This window comes from Leopardus geoffroyi, chromosome B4 (genome assembly GCF_018350155.1).
Source record: "Leopardus geoffroyi isolate Oge1 chromosome B4, O.geoffroyi_Oge1_pat1.0, whole genome shotgun sequence".
Lineage (NCBI taxonomy): Eukaryota > Metazoa > Chordata > Mammalia > Carnivora > Felidae > Leopardus > Leopardus geoffroyi.
This window is the reverse complement of record NC_059341.1, coordinates 9,633,731-9,650,246: the sequence shown is the minus strand read 5'-3', so window position 1 is coordinate 9,650,246 and position 16,516 is coordinate 9,633,731. Positions and strand designations below refer to the sequence as shown.

General features: G+C 39.6%; 1 protein-coding gene across 2 annotated transcripts in view; it reads right to left on the bottom strand.

Moving 5' to 3' along the window:
• CELF2 (CUGBP Elav-like family member 2) overlaps positions 1-16,516 on the bottom strand; it is an 836,861-nt gene that overhangs the window by 713,971 nt on the left and 106,374 nt on the right. The gene's annotated exons all lie outside the window — the stretch shown is intronic.

Here is a 16,516-nt window from a genome sequence, read left to right as displayed (position 1 = left end):
GAGTTACTTTATATTCCTGGAGGACGACCAGCATCCAGGAGAGCAGCCTCACATGTGCTTTCTGCTCTGGCGATGGGGAAACGTTCCCAAGCTGCCTGTGAACAGATCACACCCAGCTGCCCTGACTTCCTGAAAGCTGGCCAGCCACACATGGGCCGCCTCGAACGCAGCACTTTTATGACCCTAAGGACAATGGTCCTAGTGTTTGAGGAACGTCTAGAACTTTAGCCAGGGCTTTTGAAGCTGCATGATGCACAAAAAGAATATAAACTCAGGAAAGATGGGTTCTAGGGTCGTAGTCCTGCTTTCTGCCACTAACAGGTTAAAGGACTTCTGAGGAGTCACCTAACTTCTCTGGGGCTTAAGGTTTTCTCACATGAACAATGAAGACAGTGACTCACGTCCTCTGGTGTGGTGGTGGAAAGGACACATTCCATCCTCAGCTGGGCTGGGCACTAGCTCGTGGCCTGGAGTGGTCACTGGGCATCGAGGAGCCTTAGTTTTGTGTTCTATTAAATGGGGCTAACAGCACCAGCCACAGCCACGGGACATAAATGGTGGAAAGGTGTAGGGATTCCAGTCAGTTAATGTGTGTGAACTCACTAGGGCAGTGTGCATTAAGGAACGTGATAGCGCCAGGGAGACTAAATTGGTATTTCAACACAAGGGGCTAATTCCTGGCATCCACACCAGAATGAGGTGGGGCACGATGAGCTTAGTGAGCAAAGCCTGGAACACCCCGAGGACAGTGAAAGGGTTCATCATTCCCTCAATGGGCTTTGAGGTAAGATTGCTCCCCTTTTAAACTCATGACCTCTTGTGATAAAAATATGCCCCCTGTGCTTCTTTTATGCTGTTTAAAATGTCAAAATATATTAACTAGTAAGACCAAACTGCACCATCTACAACCCCTCAAAGAGCTGCCTCTGTATCCCACCTTCCCCACTGCTATCCTGAGCGTCACTTCTCCGAGGTCAACCCTAAGATGACAGCAACGGTTCCCCTCCGAGGCTTTTGGGGATGCCAGGATGGTGTAGTGGTACATCCGGACCAACCTTGCAATCAAACCTCAACTGAGGTTTGGAGCAGTTAAGGACAGGCACACGGTCCCCCTGCCTTCCAGGCAGTTAGGGACAAGATGGGAGCCAGGATCACGTGTCTCACTGACCTGCTCTTTCATTTTGATGAAAAGCTCTCAAGGCTGATGCAGTTTCCTTCCTGTGGCTCAAAGTTCCAAAAGCAATCCTCAGGAGACCCCAGGGCGGGGCCACTGGCTCATGAAGAGTTTGCCAGTTGTAAAGCATGCACAGTTTCAGGCCTGCTGGCTCAGCTGGTGGAAACTTTTTTATGCTTCTTTAACATGGAATCTGTTAGAAGGGGGCCATATCTTTATCTTTGGCAGTTTTAGGTAAAAGATAAGAATTGAATCTGTACTTTCCCTCCTAGGTCCTCCTTCTCAAGGTGAGTGGGGGCCAGTTCACATGTGCTTGGGTTGGGACATCTGGTAAACTTTCTCAGGCCCTGCAAATATCTCTTTATAAGTTACCCCAGGATCTTCCCCAGGAGCCCGTAAAGCCCATAAGCTAGTTTTCCATATTAGCTCAGCCCTAATTTCTTCTCTTGAATTTAGCTTAGTTGGGCCCTTCAGTAGAAAAATCTTGATGGGGAAAAGTAAAAAAAAAAAAAAAATAAAACAAACAAACAAACAAACAAACAAGAAAAGAATGGAGCTGGAAATCTCAGTAGGCAATACTGGCACTAAACTGTGTAGTTCTGATGCTCCAAGCTCATGGGAACTTCACTTGAAAAGAGAGGAGGGAATAAATCCCTAGAATTTACTTATTGTTTTGCTTCTTCTTTTATTTTTAAGTTTACAAAATGATCTCTTTTGCACAAGAGTCTCATGAGTCAAAATAACGTGGAGTAATAGGTACCCACTGTCCAGCATCCACGGGCATTTACTTGTGTGGTGAGGGTTCCATGGGCCCCACCTAGTTGTACAAAAGATAATCCCAAGTTCAAATCCTTTTAGGGTTAGGCAGGGACATACATGACTAACATGAGTGAGGCAAGTTGGTTATAAGACAATAGCATGGTGAGGCCAGAGCAGCCAGTATGTGTATGTCCCGCCTACAGGCGTCACATTGAATTTTTAATAAATCCCATGCAGGCTACACAAAATATAAATTTTGCCCAAAGTAGGCTGCATTGTTTTCTGATTCTACACAGTGATGTGAACTCCCTTCCCTTCCTTCCTCCCTCGAAGCAGTAGTGTGACAGAGTGGTTATGAACATGGATGTCAGGACACAGTTAACCGTGTAACCCTGGGCTAGTGCTTTCACCTTTTTGCGACAGTTTCATTCATGTGTAAAAGGTGGATGGTAAGATTAACAAGGCTATCAAGTGCTTAGATCACTGCCAGGTACACATAAAGCATTGTATCTCTGTTTTCTTTTATTATTCATTCATTACCCATTTGGAATTATTCAAGCACCTCTCACGTTCCAGGAGTTGTACTGGCTTGCCTGGGAGCTATGTCGATGGATCAGGTATGAAAACTTTGTTTCAAGGAAGTAGGGGAATGAAGAACTAGTTTTGTTTTTGTTTTCGTTTTTGTTTTTTGCCTTTTAAGTGCTAGGTATGTTACAAGCTTTTAACCCATTATTAGTTTAGTGTTCAAAGGAGTTTATGAGATATGTTTTATTTTTCCTATTGTTTAATGAGGCAGGGGAGTTGACCTCCTCAAGGTGACATGGCCATGAATGGTGGAAACTCAGGTTTGAATCTAGGCCTCTGAGGTTTGTGGGTTTCAGACCTCTTAGGGTCTAAAAGCAGAGTAAGCGAGGCTTCTGTGATCACTCTTGCATTAACCATTCATCCTGGTACCTTGCTCAACTAGCCCTGGACTTGGCCTTGCTATTCTTCTTATAAGGTTCCAGGTTCTACTATTAGTCAGTTATAGTTGACATGAGAGCAGGAAACTATTTCCCATCCTAGCAATGTTCTAGGCTGCCTCAAGGGAAAACTTGACCCATCTTAGAACCATTTTCTCTGTGCCACTAAGAAATGGCCTTGAGTGAACAGGAAAGGCCACAGCCCACTCTGGTTCTGCTCACATTTTATATATTATTTGCATGATTCAGACTGGTAACGTCTTTCTTCCTGAGGTCTCTGACTTATACCCTGCACGGATACATTTCAATCACAGACATTTAGAACAGGAAGGGACAGTGAAGACCCTTGAGTCCCCCAGCTGCCATATACCATCCACTGGGTTTGTTTCGGTATGAGAACTGCTAGAGGAACTTGTTCAGAGAAAACAATATATACACACTCACACGTGTGTGTGTGTGTGTGTGTGTGTGTGTGTGTGTGTATGTGTGTGTGTGTGTATATATATATGGATTCATGGGCCTCAATCTTTGCAAATTCTGACTTAGTAGTGCTGGAGAAAGGCCAAGGAATATGTATTTTAATAAATTCTAACGGAAAGAAAGATTAGGGACCACTGATCAAGATGACCTTCTTAATTTCAAAGAAAAAGAAATTATATGATTTTCCCAAGCTTATGCAGCTAGTTCATATCAGTTAGATTAAGACTCAGCACTGCTGACTTCCAACTGAATAGTTTTTCCACTACATTGTATAGTTTCTAAAAGGGGGCATCGCCCAAGTCTTTAGGACTAATATCTTCCTAATTTGCAACTGACATTAAATTGTAGGATTTCACTGTTAGATTTCAGGGCTGGAGTTTTGCTTAAAATCAATACATGCAGAAGAACACACAAACACAAACATGTTAATGTCACCTGGGCAACACACTTATGTAGATTTCCCTTGGCCTAAATTGGAGCGATCTCAGAGGGAGTGAACCATGGCCTTTTATTATCCCGGGATATTTCAGAGAAAAAAAAAAAAAGAAAAAAAAGATTTTAAAAATAGATAGTAACTAGATTTTAAGAATAGAAAACCTATTTTCCCTGTTACAAGGTTATGGTCCCAAGGGGGAGATGGAATAAGTATAAAGCATGCCTATTTCAAGAAAAGATTAAACAAAGGCAGACCTGCCTCAGAGTTGTTAGAGGGAAAACATTTGCAGTGGAAAAGCTTAAAAGCACGTCTTATTTTTATTAGCATCCACTTCTTTTCTGAAAGGCTAATTGTAAAATTTATAGAGCTAATTATCTCTCTAGATTAATATTTATGAACACACAATAGCAAATGTGAGTTCCAAGTGTTGTATTAAGCGTTGGATTTTCTCCCTTCACACATACAAGCAAACAACAGATAGCTCAAGGTGATGTTAATATTCTCTCTACAATGTATGTAAACAGTCATGCCAAATTTTTCTTCCCAATTGCTGCAAATTGGTATTTACCCAGCAACTGCAAACTATTTTTAACAGTTAATACTCCTGAAATGTATGGGGACCTTCCTGCGATATGATAAAGAGGCTGCAAAATCAATTGCATAAAGGCTCCCCTAATCAAACACCAAGGAGCAAGACTTCTCTTTATTGACTCCTTTTAACCACATTTTATTCTTATAAGAGCCAGAAAAGAAAATCAAAAGCACTTTGTTGTTCTTCCTGCACTTGGAATATGGAACTAATGGTTCCTTCATTTCCAGAAATGGGACAACAAGGTTAAGTATTACAATACATTGCACTTTCAAATAAATGCAAGGGTGCTTATTCCAGCACACCCTGCTGAACTCCCAACCTTTGTGGATAAATCTAAGCTCATTCTACTATCAACATAAAATGTGAAATTTACATGACCCAGGGTAAAGAAAGATGTATGGAGGACAGGGTGGGATGCCCTGAAAGCCACGCTTGACGATAAATGAATGGCTTTGGGCCAATCCTGAAAGTCTGTGTTTTAGTGTTCCTGTCTGTAGACTGAGGGTGTTTGCTATATCAGGAATTCCCAGTCAGGGATTTGTAGTTTGGAAAGGGGACAGTGGATGCTTTAGGGATTTTCTAACTCTTCTACCCAAAACCTCATAGAAATTTATCATATAAATTAGTACCTTCCTATTACTGGCTCTGAAAATGCATTGCTTTCATCAATTCTCAAAGGGTTCCAGAAACTCAGAAAGGCTATGAACTATTCCACGAGATGAAGTCTGAGGTCCCTTCCTGTTACAATTTTCTTCAGTTTTTGCTGCATCTTTGCTCTAACCTCCAATTGCCTCGATGGCCTAGCCTTACTCTTAGGCATCTCAAACTTATTCCTCTCTAAGCTTCCTTGTTCTAAGACTTTAGAATTGAGCTATTCAACATGGCCGCCTCTAGTCACACACGGCTATTGAAATTTAAATTAATTAAAGTGAACTAAACTTAAAGCTTCAGTCCATTAGTCACACCAGTCACATTTGAAATGCTCATTAGGCTCATGTGGCTTGTGGTTTCTGTATTGGACAACACAGATATGGAACATTTCCATCACTGCAGAAAGTCCTGTTGGATAGCACCTCTTTAAAGACAATGATTTCTAAGCTGTCATTCTAAGAGTCTACATTTTTTTTTTTTTAACGTTTATTTATTTTTGAGACAGAGAGAGACAGAGTATGAACGGGGGAGGGGCAGAGAGAGAGGGAGACACAGAATTGGAAACAGGCTCCAGGCTCTGAGCCATCAGCCCAGAGCCCGACGCGGGGCTCGAACTCACGGACGGCGAGATCGTGACCTGGCTGAAGTCGGACGCCCAACCGACTGCGCCACCCAGGCGCCCCTAAGAGTCTACATTTTTAATGAGCTCCCGAGGTGAGTTTTGATGCAGAGTGTCTGCACATCATACTTGGAGAAACAGCACTAGGACTGACACATAGAAGAGGACCACAAGACATCCTGACCCTTTGTTTTCCACTTGTTTCAGGGTCTGTGATGATGACTGCCCCACTGATCAATATCTACGACCAACATCCTAGTTTGGTATCCAAGGTGAGTAAATAGCTTTACACTCTAGCTTTAGACTCTCACAGTCTTAGAGTTGGATGGGATCTTTAAGGTCATCTAGTCTGAACACTCATTTGTTGTTTGAATCCTCACTAGATGACTTTCCATCAAGCACTCATGGGATATGCACTTGAACTGGAATAGCGGTGGGGAGAAAACTTTCAAGATGGCACATCTGATCTGATAAAAGCCCCCAATATTTACTAGTCTTCCTTTACTTGGAAGCATGTCCCAGTAGCTTCCTCTCATTGGTCAGAGCTTTCTCTGGCCAGAGCTCAATCTTGACTTTGGTGTTTAAGATAGATGCCAGTCAGCCCCTCTTTTCCAGATGTCATGCTCTGTGCATATATTTTATAGAAGGAAGGGGCTTTTGGAAAAGAGAAATTTTGGGTGTGATAGGAGAGAATCTGGTCTCTGGTTTTGACCCAACAACAAGGTCTTGGGCTTTATTGGGAGAAGGGATAGTCTCCTCATTTAGAGCAACACAGAAGCAACTTTAAGCCTAAAACACCCATAGATTTTTGCATTTGAGTGAGTTTGAAGTTTTGGGGCACACAAAGACCACATCCTTGGCAGAGAAACAGTTTCCACCAGCAGCACTGGTACTCATGAAGTAACTCTGTCATGGTGCTCAGGAGCAATGGAGTGAGAGCAGAAAAATACAGAAGGGAATAAACTGTAAGTATTTGGAAAATAGCCTAAAAGCACAGACATAAACAGGGCTGAGTTTGAGAGGCAGAGCCCAACTCTGCAGTTGTAAAAGTGGGAAAGGGCAGATAAATAAAATCACTTCTACCTTTGGCCTGGTGCTTTTAGAGATAACTCAGGCTATATATATACTATACACACACACACACACACACACACACACACACACACACACACATATATATAATATGCTATATATGATCATTATGCTCTTTCACACAATTGCATACAAGACCTTCTCATATTTGAGGACAGCTTTCATTATCCCCCTACATACTCTCTTCTTTAGGTTAAGGTCTATATTATTCTTCAGTCTTCCATTATTCTACACAGTCTTGGGATATTTTGTTATCCCCTGAACATACAGCTTGTCTAACTCCTCTTAAATTGAGAGTCTAGGACTGACCGTCTTATTCCAGATGTGGTTTGATCACCTTTGCACAGAATGAAACCATCACTTCCTTCTCTCCAAATCCTATACTTCTGTTAACACAAATCACCACCACATTTTGTTGAAGGCTGAAGCTGGCAGAATATATATAGAAGCTCATGAACCATCAGTCCCTGATATTTCATTTATTTTACCCTCTTTTTTAAGATTTTAATGATCTTAGGGAAAATATCATGATACATATAGTTCTACCATAGCCTCTAGATCAGCTAGCAGACTTTGGAGTATGATAAATACTCAAAACTTACTGATTGTTGAAAGTCTAAGAATATACACAACCGAGGAAATTATAAAATTTGTTATTTTGTATATTTATTGTTGCATATTTACTATTTTGTATATTATTATCTGGGGGATGATTAGGAGAGCTGGTTGGTAAAACAATTCCAGGGAATAAATTTTGTCTATCTATAAAGTGAGAAGTCTGGACCCCATAATCACTTAGTTTCTTCTTTGTCTCAATTTATATATTTCTATGAAAACATATATTTGGATCCCAAGAGGAGAACTCAGTCATTAGCAAAAATACTACCAGCCTTTGTAATATCCTGGTTATCTCAGCATGATTGAAAGCCTCACCAAAGACACATAACCAAAAACCTTCTAATCATGGGTTTTGTTAATATATTTAAATTCTGATAAAACATTTAAAATCTTGGGAAGCCATCAAACTCCTCGAGCAGAAAGCAGGCAAAAACCTCTTTGATCTTGGCTACAGCAACTTCTTACTCAACATGTCTCCGGAGGCAAGGGAAACAAAGGCAAAAATGAACTACTGGGACCTCATCAAGATAAGAAGCTTCTGCACAGCGAAGGAAACAATCAGCAAAACTAAAAGGCAACCGATGGAATGGGAGAAGATATTTACAAACGACATATCAGATAAAGGGTTAGTATCCAAAATCTATAAAGAACTTATCAAACTCAACACCCAATAAACAAATAATCCAGTGAAGAAATGGGCAAAAGACATGAATAGACACTTCTCCAAAGAAGACATCCAGATGGCCAAACAACACATGAAAAAATGCTCAACATCACTCACCATCAAGGAAATTCAAATTAAAACCACAATGAGATATCACCTTATACCTGTCAGAATGGCTAACGTTAACAACTCAGGCAACAACAGATGTTGGCGAGGATGCGGAGAAAGAGGATCTCTTTTGCATTGTTGATGGCAATGCAAGCTGTGGCAGCCACTCTGGAAAACAGTTTTTGAGGTTCCTCAAAAAACTAAAATAGAACTACCTTATGACCCAGCAATTGCACTACTAAGCATTTATCCATGGGATACAGGTGTGCTGTTTTGAAGGGACACATGCACCCCCATGTTTATAGCAGCACTATCAACAATAGCCAAAGTAGGGAAAGAGCCCAAATGTCCAATAATGGATGAATGGGTAAAGAAGATGTGGTATATATATATACACAATGGAGTATTACTTGGCAATCAAAAAGAATGAAATCTTGCCATTTGCAACTACGTGGATGGAACTAGAGGGTATTATGCTAAGTGAAATTAGTCAGAGAAAGACAAATATCATATGACTTCACTCATATGAGGACTTTAAGACACAGAACAGATGAGCATAAGGGAAGGGAAGCAAAAATAACATAAAAACACGGAGAGGGACAAAACATAAGAGACTCTTAGATATGGAGAACAGAGGGTTATTGGAGGGTTGTGGGAGGGAGGATGGGCTAAATGGGTAAGGGGCACTAAGGAATCTTTTCCTGAAATCATTGTTGCACTATATGCTAACTAATTCGGATGTAAATTAAAAATAATAAAATTAAAAAAAATAAAAAACAAAAAAAAAAAAGGAAAGAAAAAAAAACATTTAAAATCTTGTAACTAATTACATCAAGTAGTTAATATAGCTTTAGTACCCAAGCTGGGATTCAGAAGTTCAGGGTAGTGTGCAAGAAAACTGTGTCAAGTGGAAATGAAATTTTATTGGAAAAGAAACTTTATGGGATTGTATAAAGAATTGGGGAAATAGGGGCACCTGGCTCAGTTGGTTAAGTATCCGACTTCAGCTCAGGTCATTATCTCGTGTTCCCGAGTTTGAGCCTTGAGTAGGTCTCTGTGCTGACAGCTCAGAGCTTGGAGCCTGTTTCAGATTCTGTGTCTCCCTCTCTCTCCCCCTCCCCTACTCATGCTAATGTTTATTTAAACATTAAAAAAGTAAAAAAAAAAAGAATTAGAGAAATATTCACAGGAAGGAGTTAATCTTGCTCCTGCTGGTTGGAATTTGGAACTCTTTTACCCTTAGAGTAAGTAGTAGGTATGTGAGGCGATTCAATAATTGCCCAAATCTTTAGGTTAGATATTTTCTTGATTTTCAAAAGAACTTGGAGACGGCCATGTAACAATGGTCTCCGGGGTGAGCATGGCGGCCGTTGCCAACTTTCTGTCTCCATTCCACTCCTTCTCTTTGAAGCCTCGCGTGACTGAAATACCCGTTTGCCTGAATGTGGGAGGGAGATAGAGTGGTCTTTTTCTGTTACTGGTGTCAATGTGTCAGCTTTTCTGAGTACTATTGACGCAATATCCACCCCTGCCAAAGTCTTCCCATCATCTCTCATCTTGACTGTCATCTCCTATTTGCAATGGTCAATCCCAGATCCAGAGCTTTGGGCTTCTCCATCAAGGCACTCTCTTGACAGTAAATGGATCAAAATCGGCACTATTTCCAACTCAGCCTTCACAGATTGTTCCTTGACTCAAATAATTGGCTACTTATAAAAGTATTTTCAATATGCAAGTTACAGCTGAAGGTTATACTTAAACTACTATGTGGGGAGCAACTATTAGCAAATGGAATGAATAGGGCCACATCCTTTGTTCAGTTTGTGAATACTACCCATTTGTTTGCTTGTAAATACCACATACCTTCCACAACAATCGTTACACGAAAGCGCTGACATCTTATACTTGGCAAGAGATTCAAATATATGTAATTCAATAGCATTAAAAAAATTAAAAAAAAAACACATTATCTCTGACATACAAGCAGTAATGACCACACTAAGCTGAGAGGGCCAACAAAGGGCTATAGTAACGGTAGTGTAATTGTGACCTGAAAAAATCTGTTTCTCTAAAATTGTAACCTTCCCATGGACATTAGCATAAAGAAGTGAAATTTATGAATGAAAATCATTCCCTACCACCTGCACTATATTTTCAGATAATTCTATTGACTTCTACAGGGTTTATGCCGTCACTATGAGATCTCTTCACCTGTTGACTCAATCATATAGTAAATATTTACTGACCCAACAGAATACGGTTTGTTAAGCCATTTCTACTGACTCTCAGGAGACAGAATTTCCAAGAGGAGAGAGCTTGAAAACTGCAAAATACATTGATTTGGGCTCTATTTTCTCACATGTATTATGATCTGTGCCATGTATTAATTCCTTAAAATCAAAGTTGTAGCACTTTCAGGATTTTGAGAATTGTTTAGTTTTGACCACTCTATTTTAAACATGGAGGAACTTAGTCCCAGAAGAGTTAAGGAACTTTCTCAAGATTACACAGTTGATTAGTGAGAGTGCCAGAACGGTCTTCCTGCTCAACCAACCTCCATGTATGTGTACAAAATGCAAATTGTTTTTACTTGAGAACAGGTTGTGAGCTTTGAAGATTAGAAAAAGAACTTCCTACAGTCACACCTGAGTGGATCCATGGGAGAAATAGGGCCTGGAGTCTTCATTTCAGTGAAGGGCTCAGGACAGTTGCGAGATTAACGGCAAAATTAAATAAACTAACCCTTGCAAAGTGCATGGATGAATCTGGGAAAGGAACAGATACTCTTTTCCTCTCTACTTTCCTCTGCATAAAATTGATCCTGTATTGATTAATCCAAAAATGACCATAGGCTTTTCAAACGGCTTGAATTTGTAAACTCATTCTCTCATTTTAAAGTTCATACAACACGTGTTTTTTTGTGATGCGGTATTTTAAGGAAAATATTTAACTATGTTTTTCTTGTGTGGCAACTATTACTACTGTGTAGGAGCAGAACACGATTTATGTTAACCTTTTTTGACATGTTGTTGGATCCCCAGAGGTCAATCCATATCTTACATTCTTTGTTTTCTGTTCCTGTAATTCAGACCTCTCCCCCACCCCATAAGCATTCTATTTATAAGGCATTCCATCACTACTTAATTGCATTTGGGGCATATCTTCTTTATTCTGCAGGTCCCACTCAAAAACAATTTTTTCTCCCCAGATGTATGGAGCTTCTATGTATTCTAGAGTATCAGATACTCAATGTTTCCCAGAGGAGATTCAAATTCCTTCAGTGTATTCTGAGAGGGAAATCTGTAGCACTAAAAGATGAATATTCTTATTATTCTGGGGCAGCATTGTTTCTGTTGAAAGACTGCCTGTTTACCCTCTCTTAAGGTGCCACTTCTTCAAGGTGGGAGAAAGTTTATTCTAGGTTACATATTTTCATTTTATCCTAATCCCAAAGCCGTGTAACAGAGGTTCTAAGGCTAATAACAAATGCAACACAATGAAAAAGTCATCTTAAGTAACAATTTAACAACCTATACTGATCCTTGAGGATCTAGTCAGATGGAGCTGAAATGAGACTTCTGTTTCATCTTTACCAGAGAGCCTCCAACCAATGGAGAAAGGCAAACATATGAAGAATGCTGAAAGACAATGAACAGCCCTTACATGGAGGCCTTTTCGTGAGTTTAACTCACACATTTTCATCATTCTTGAACCCTAAGCCCCAAATTCATAACATTCCTTGATGCAGTGGCTGGAATTCAAATTTTCCTAGGTGGCCAGCTGAAAATTCCAAGAAATCAGAACCTAGAAGAATTGTGTTATTCTTTTACAACAGTGTGTTTGCTTCTTTAATCACTTACTACAGTAAATGTTTGTTCTACTATATGTACAGAATTAGCAGGCATTTTCGAATTTTCAAAAGAAGGAAATACAGTTCCAATGTTCTAGACCTGGAGATTATAATGTAATTGAAGAGCAAGGACATGCATAAGATAAAAAGCTAAGGGGCATGTATGTTACTAACCTTAAAAACATGTAAAAATGCCAAGTCTTGGAATAATCAGTGTAGAATAAAATTATTATTTAAATTAAAATTATTTTTTTAATTTTTTAATGTTTGTTTTTTAGAGAGAGAGAGACAGGGAAACAGAGCATGAGTGGGGGGGGGGGAAGGAGCAGAGAGAGAGGGAGACACAGAATCGGAAGCAGGCTCCAGGCTCTGAGCCATCAGCACAGAGCCTGATGTGGGGCTTGAACTCACAAACTATAAGATCATGACCTGAGCCAAAGTCAGACGCTTAACTGACTGAGCCACCCAGGTGCCCCTAAAATTATTGTTTTTTATAGGTAGAATTGATATAAAGATTTAAATGGCTAAAGAGTCTCTGGACCCATGGAAAGACCCAATATATGCATGAAATATGAGCAACTAAAGTCATCCTAGTGAAAGCCGTAAATGCAGTGAGAGAATATCCAAAGAGAAGCATATCTGGTTAAGATGATTATAGTTTATGTCTGGAGGATGCCCAATTGGTACTTTGCTCACTTTGTAAATCAATATTCTACTTGAAATAGTCTTGTAGGCAAACCCTGGATATACATTTACACTGGATTATTTCTCTGATGTATGAAAATTGAAGAGCTTGTGAAACCTGATAGATTGATTTGTTGAGAACAATTTAACTTAAATTTCACAATAAGAACAATATACAGATTTTTCCACCTACCAAAAACATCTGAAGAATTAACCAAGTGATTTCTCCAACTCTAGTTCCTCTCTGCTAAGGGAAAAATAACCCATGGCCATGGAGCCTCAGCAAATAGATCTAGTCTGGTCTACATATTTTTCTGGGCGTCCTGCAATACTCTCATCACTCACTGTTGGCTTGAGGCAGCTTGCTTTTAGCACTTGCTCAAAGTACAGTGTTCTTTTTTTTTCATTTTAAGTTTATTTATTTACTGAGAGGGGGGTGGTTAGGATAGGGGCAGAGAGAGAGGGGAGAGAGAATCCCAAGCAGGCTCCACACTGTCAGCACAGAGTCCTATGCGGGGCTAGAACTCACGAACCATGAGATCATAACCTGAGCTGAGTTCAAGAGTCAGATGATTAACCAACTGAGCCATCCAGGTGTCCCTCAAAGTATAGCATTCTGACTCTGAGTTTCTCTCTGCTGTGATCTGAGATCTCTGCTCTGATGGCTTCCGTCTCCTTGTGTGCTTAGTATTTTCTTTGCTGTGGTGATGAGATTGGATTGGTAAGCCAGCTTGGGGATAGCATAGCCTTTTCCTATTTGGCCTCTAAAATGAAAATGGGTCTTTCACTTACTTCTGCATAAGAAACACTATGTTTCCTGTACAACACAATGAAACATCCCACTGGTAAGAGTAATTCTGGTGTTGGTTTATTTACTTTCCATAGGATCTTCAGGATCGTTGCATGAGTGCATGAGGAATGGGAGAAAGGATCAGAGTGGGTAGAATTGGGCAAGGTAGAGAAAGAATCTCGAAGGAGATGCATTTATGCCAAGTTTTATAGTTTGGTGAAAGATGGTTGGTGGATAGTCTAAATAACGGAAACAGCATGAGTAAAGGCACAATGACGGGAATATGCAAGCCATCCCCCCCCCCCCCCCAAATGAAGGCAATTGTACAAATGCAGGTCATTATTGTACCCGATCAAGTTTTTATTGTGGGTAGGCTCACAGAGTAACCACAGAATGGCTGGCATGTACTGAGAGCTTGGTAAGAGAGAACTACTGAGCCAGATGCCCTGTATGTATTAGCTCATCGCTTTTCACAACTTCTTGGAGTAGAAGCTATTTTTATTTACCTTGTACAAGTGAGGAACCAAGGTCTATGGTGTTTAAACAATTGGAAACAACATTCATAAGTAGTAGACCCAGGACTCAAACCTAGGTAGACCATGCAGTGTTTCAAAGATTCCCTTATCTATCCACTGATGACTTCATAATTAACAATACATTGACTAGCTAACTAAGAGCATCAGAAGCCTGTTTGGGGGTTAATTTCTTCTTTTGTGAGTGCATAGGATGTCAAAACTTGGGCTGGAGAAATCAAACACTTGAGCTCACCTTGATCTTATTAAAGGTAAGAACCTAAAAATTAGTCCAGGCTGTCTCTTGTGCTTGTGTTAACTATGAACTTTAGAGATAGAGGCAATGGGGAGGAAACTTTCAGTTAGCTATACTCAGTCATCTGACCCTTCCAAGTTCTTTAACTTCTTGTACAGCCTGAAGCCCCTATCTCCCTGCAAAGATGAGACTGGGCTCCTGGAGTGCCCGCCATGTGAGAAACAGAAAAACTCTGAGGCTAAATGCCTGTGGGATAAAGAAGCCAGTGGATGCCTGTCTATGTTGGACTTTGTGGCTTTTGCAAAGGATTCAAAATGCAGAAGCTTTTATATCAGTCCATGAGACTGATAAAATGTCCACTCTGATTTGATTTAAAGTCTACTTTGATATGATTTACTTTTCCAAATCTGGAGATAATGCCTGTTCATGACTATTGACCTTGCCAGGGGTCACGGGATACCTTTAATACTATCTTGAAAACATGTTTTTTGAGTGGTTGAATTTTAGAGTACCCAGCACTTCCAGCACAAACCAATATGAAACTTTCATTTTTCCCCCTTAATTATGTAACCTCAGACAAGTGAATGTCTTGTCCTTTGTAAACCTTCCGCCTTTTTTGTCTATTCTGAACTGAATCTGTTTTAATTGGATATGTTGACCTAAAAAATTAAACACATGACCTTAGTAGCCAGAGGAAAGCTAGGCTTTCAATTCTGGTAATGCACGATAGCTATTTGATGCAAGGTCAGACAGAGATTCCATACTGAGAGTGTATTCCTTTTGTATGTTGGTAGAATGGGTCCTGCATTGGAAAAAAAAAAATCCTGGCCGTGGTACATAAAACACTCAACAAAAGAAAAACCTGTCTAGATCAGATACTTTGAAAATGAAAATCTCCTTCCATTTCCACAAGCAAGAATCTCCAACATGAAGCAAGCTTTATCAGTGCTTTAGTCTATACAAAATACCAATTAACCAAGGCCAATAACGTTTGTTAATAAAGCAAAATCAGAAAAGCATAATCTAAACATGAAGCATGGGTTTACACAGATTTCTTCCATGATTTGTCCCTTATTCTACATCAGGCTTTAAATATTCTCTTTACTCAGTGTCTAATGCCCATCAAGAATAACTTAACGATTAATGTGCACTCTTGTGTTTATTTATGTTTATGTTGCCATTATTAGGAGCAACCTGGCTCAATGAAACACCCTATGCCTGGCATGGTGATCAATTGTGCCTCTATTTATTCTTCCAGTGTTAACGCTGGTTTTAAAAGTTATTAGACATACTTAGCATTTCTAATAAGAACAACAAAATAAAAAGTCACTTGCTTGAAATAAAACATTAACATACACACTGCCAGCTTCTAATTTTGGGGTTGCTTGTATATATTATCCTTTGCAAGCACAAGAATACTAAGTTTGAGCTAAAACAGTTTTCTTTCCTATTTTTCACTCTGTTCATAATTTTATTAATTAAATTGAACTCCTGTTGGACTCTTTTGAATGCCTGATTTATTCTTGCCATCACTTCACTGCTGATGATTAGCAATGAAGTCTATTGGTTGACCCTAATGTCTTTTTCATTCAGCCATATATTTTTTCTTTCTCTCTTACCTCTGGAGTAGGGTTCATGTGTCTTCAAGCCTAGGACTGAACTTCTAACAGAGTTTCATGACTCTAATGTCTCTCTTATACTATTTTCTTATATCTCACCATCAGTCAGTCCTAAACCACTGACTCCATGATATTGTTTATCTGCCCCCAAACCTTCCCTTGGCCCAAAGCGCCTATGGGTTAATGTCCTTGGCATTCAAAGCCTTTCACCATGTAATCTGTATTTTACATTATTACCACACAAATACTCTATATTTAGGAATGGTTCTATGAAGTAGTCTTCTGTTTTGCTGTTTCTCAATTTGTATTCAAGCCATTTTTTAACTTTCTATTTATCTTTGGAATACAGAATCTCTCTGAGGTTCTCTTTGAGCAGATCAGACCATATTGACCCTATCTACTCTGAACATGCAGAGCAATTTTTATAATAATCTGGGTAATACTTCTTTTGACACTTAATATGTATCAGCTTTTCTAAAATATTATATATATTAAAAATACATAAACTGAAATTCTGGAAAGCAGGGACATTGTCTTATACTTCTTTGTATCACCTGTGACACAGAAACCATCACCTAAGATGTTCAAGGAGGTCAATAAATATTTTTGTTTATTTTCAAATCATGTGAAATCTAAAATACTTATTTAAT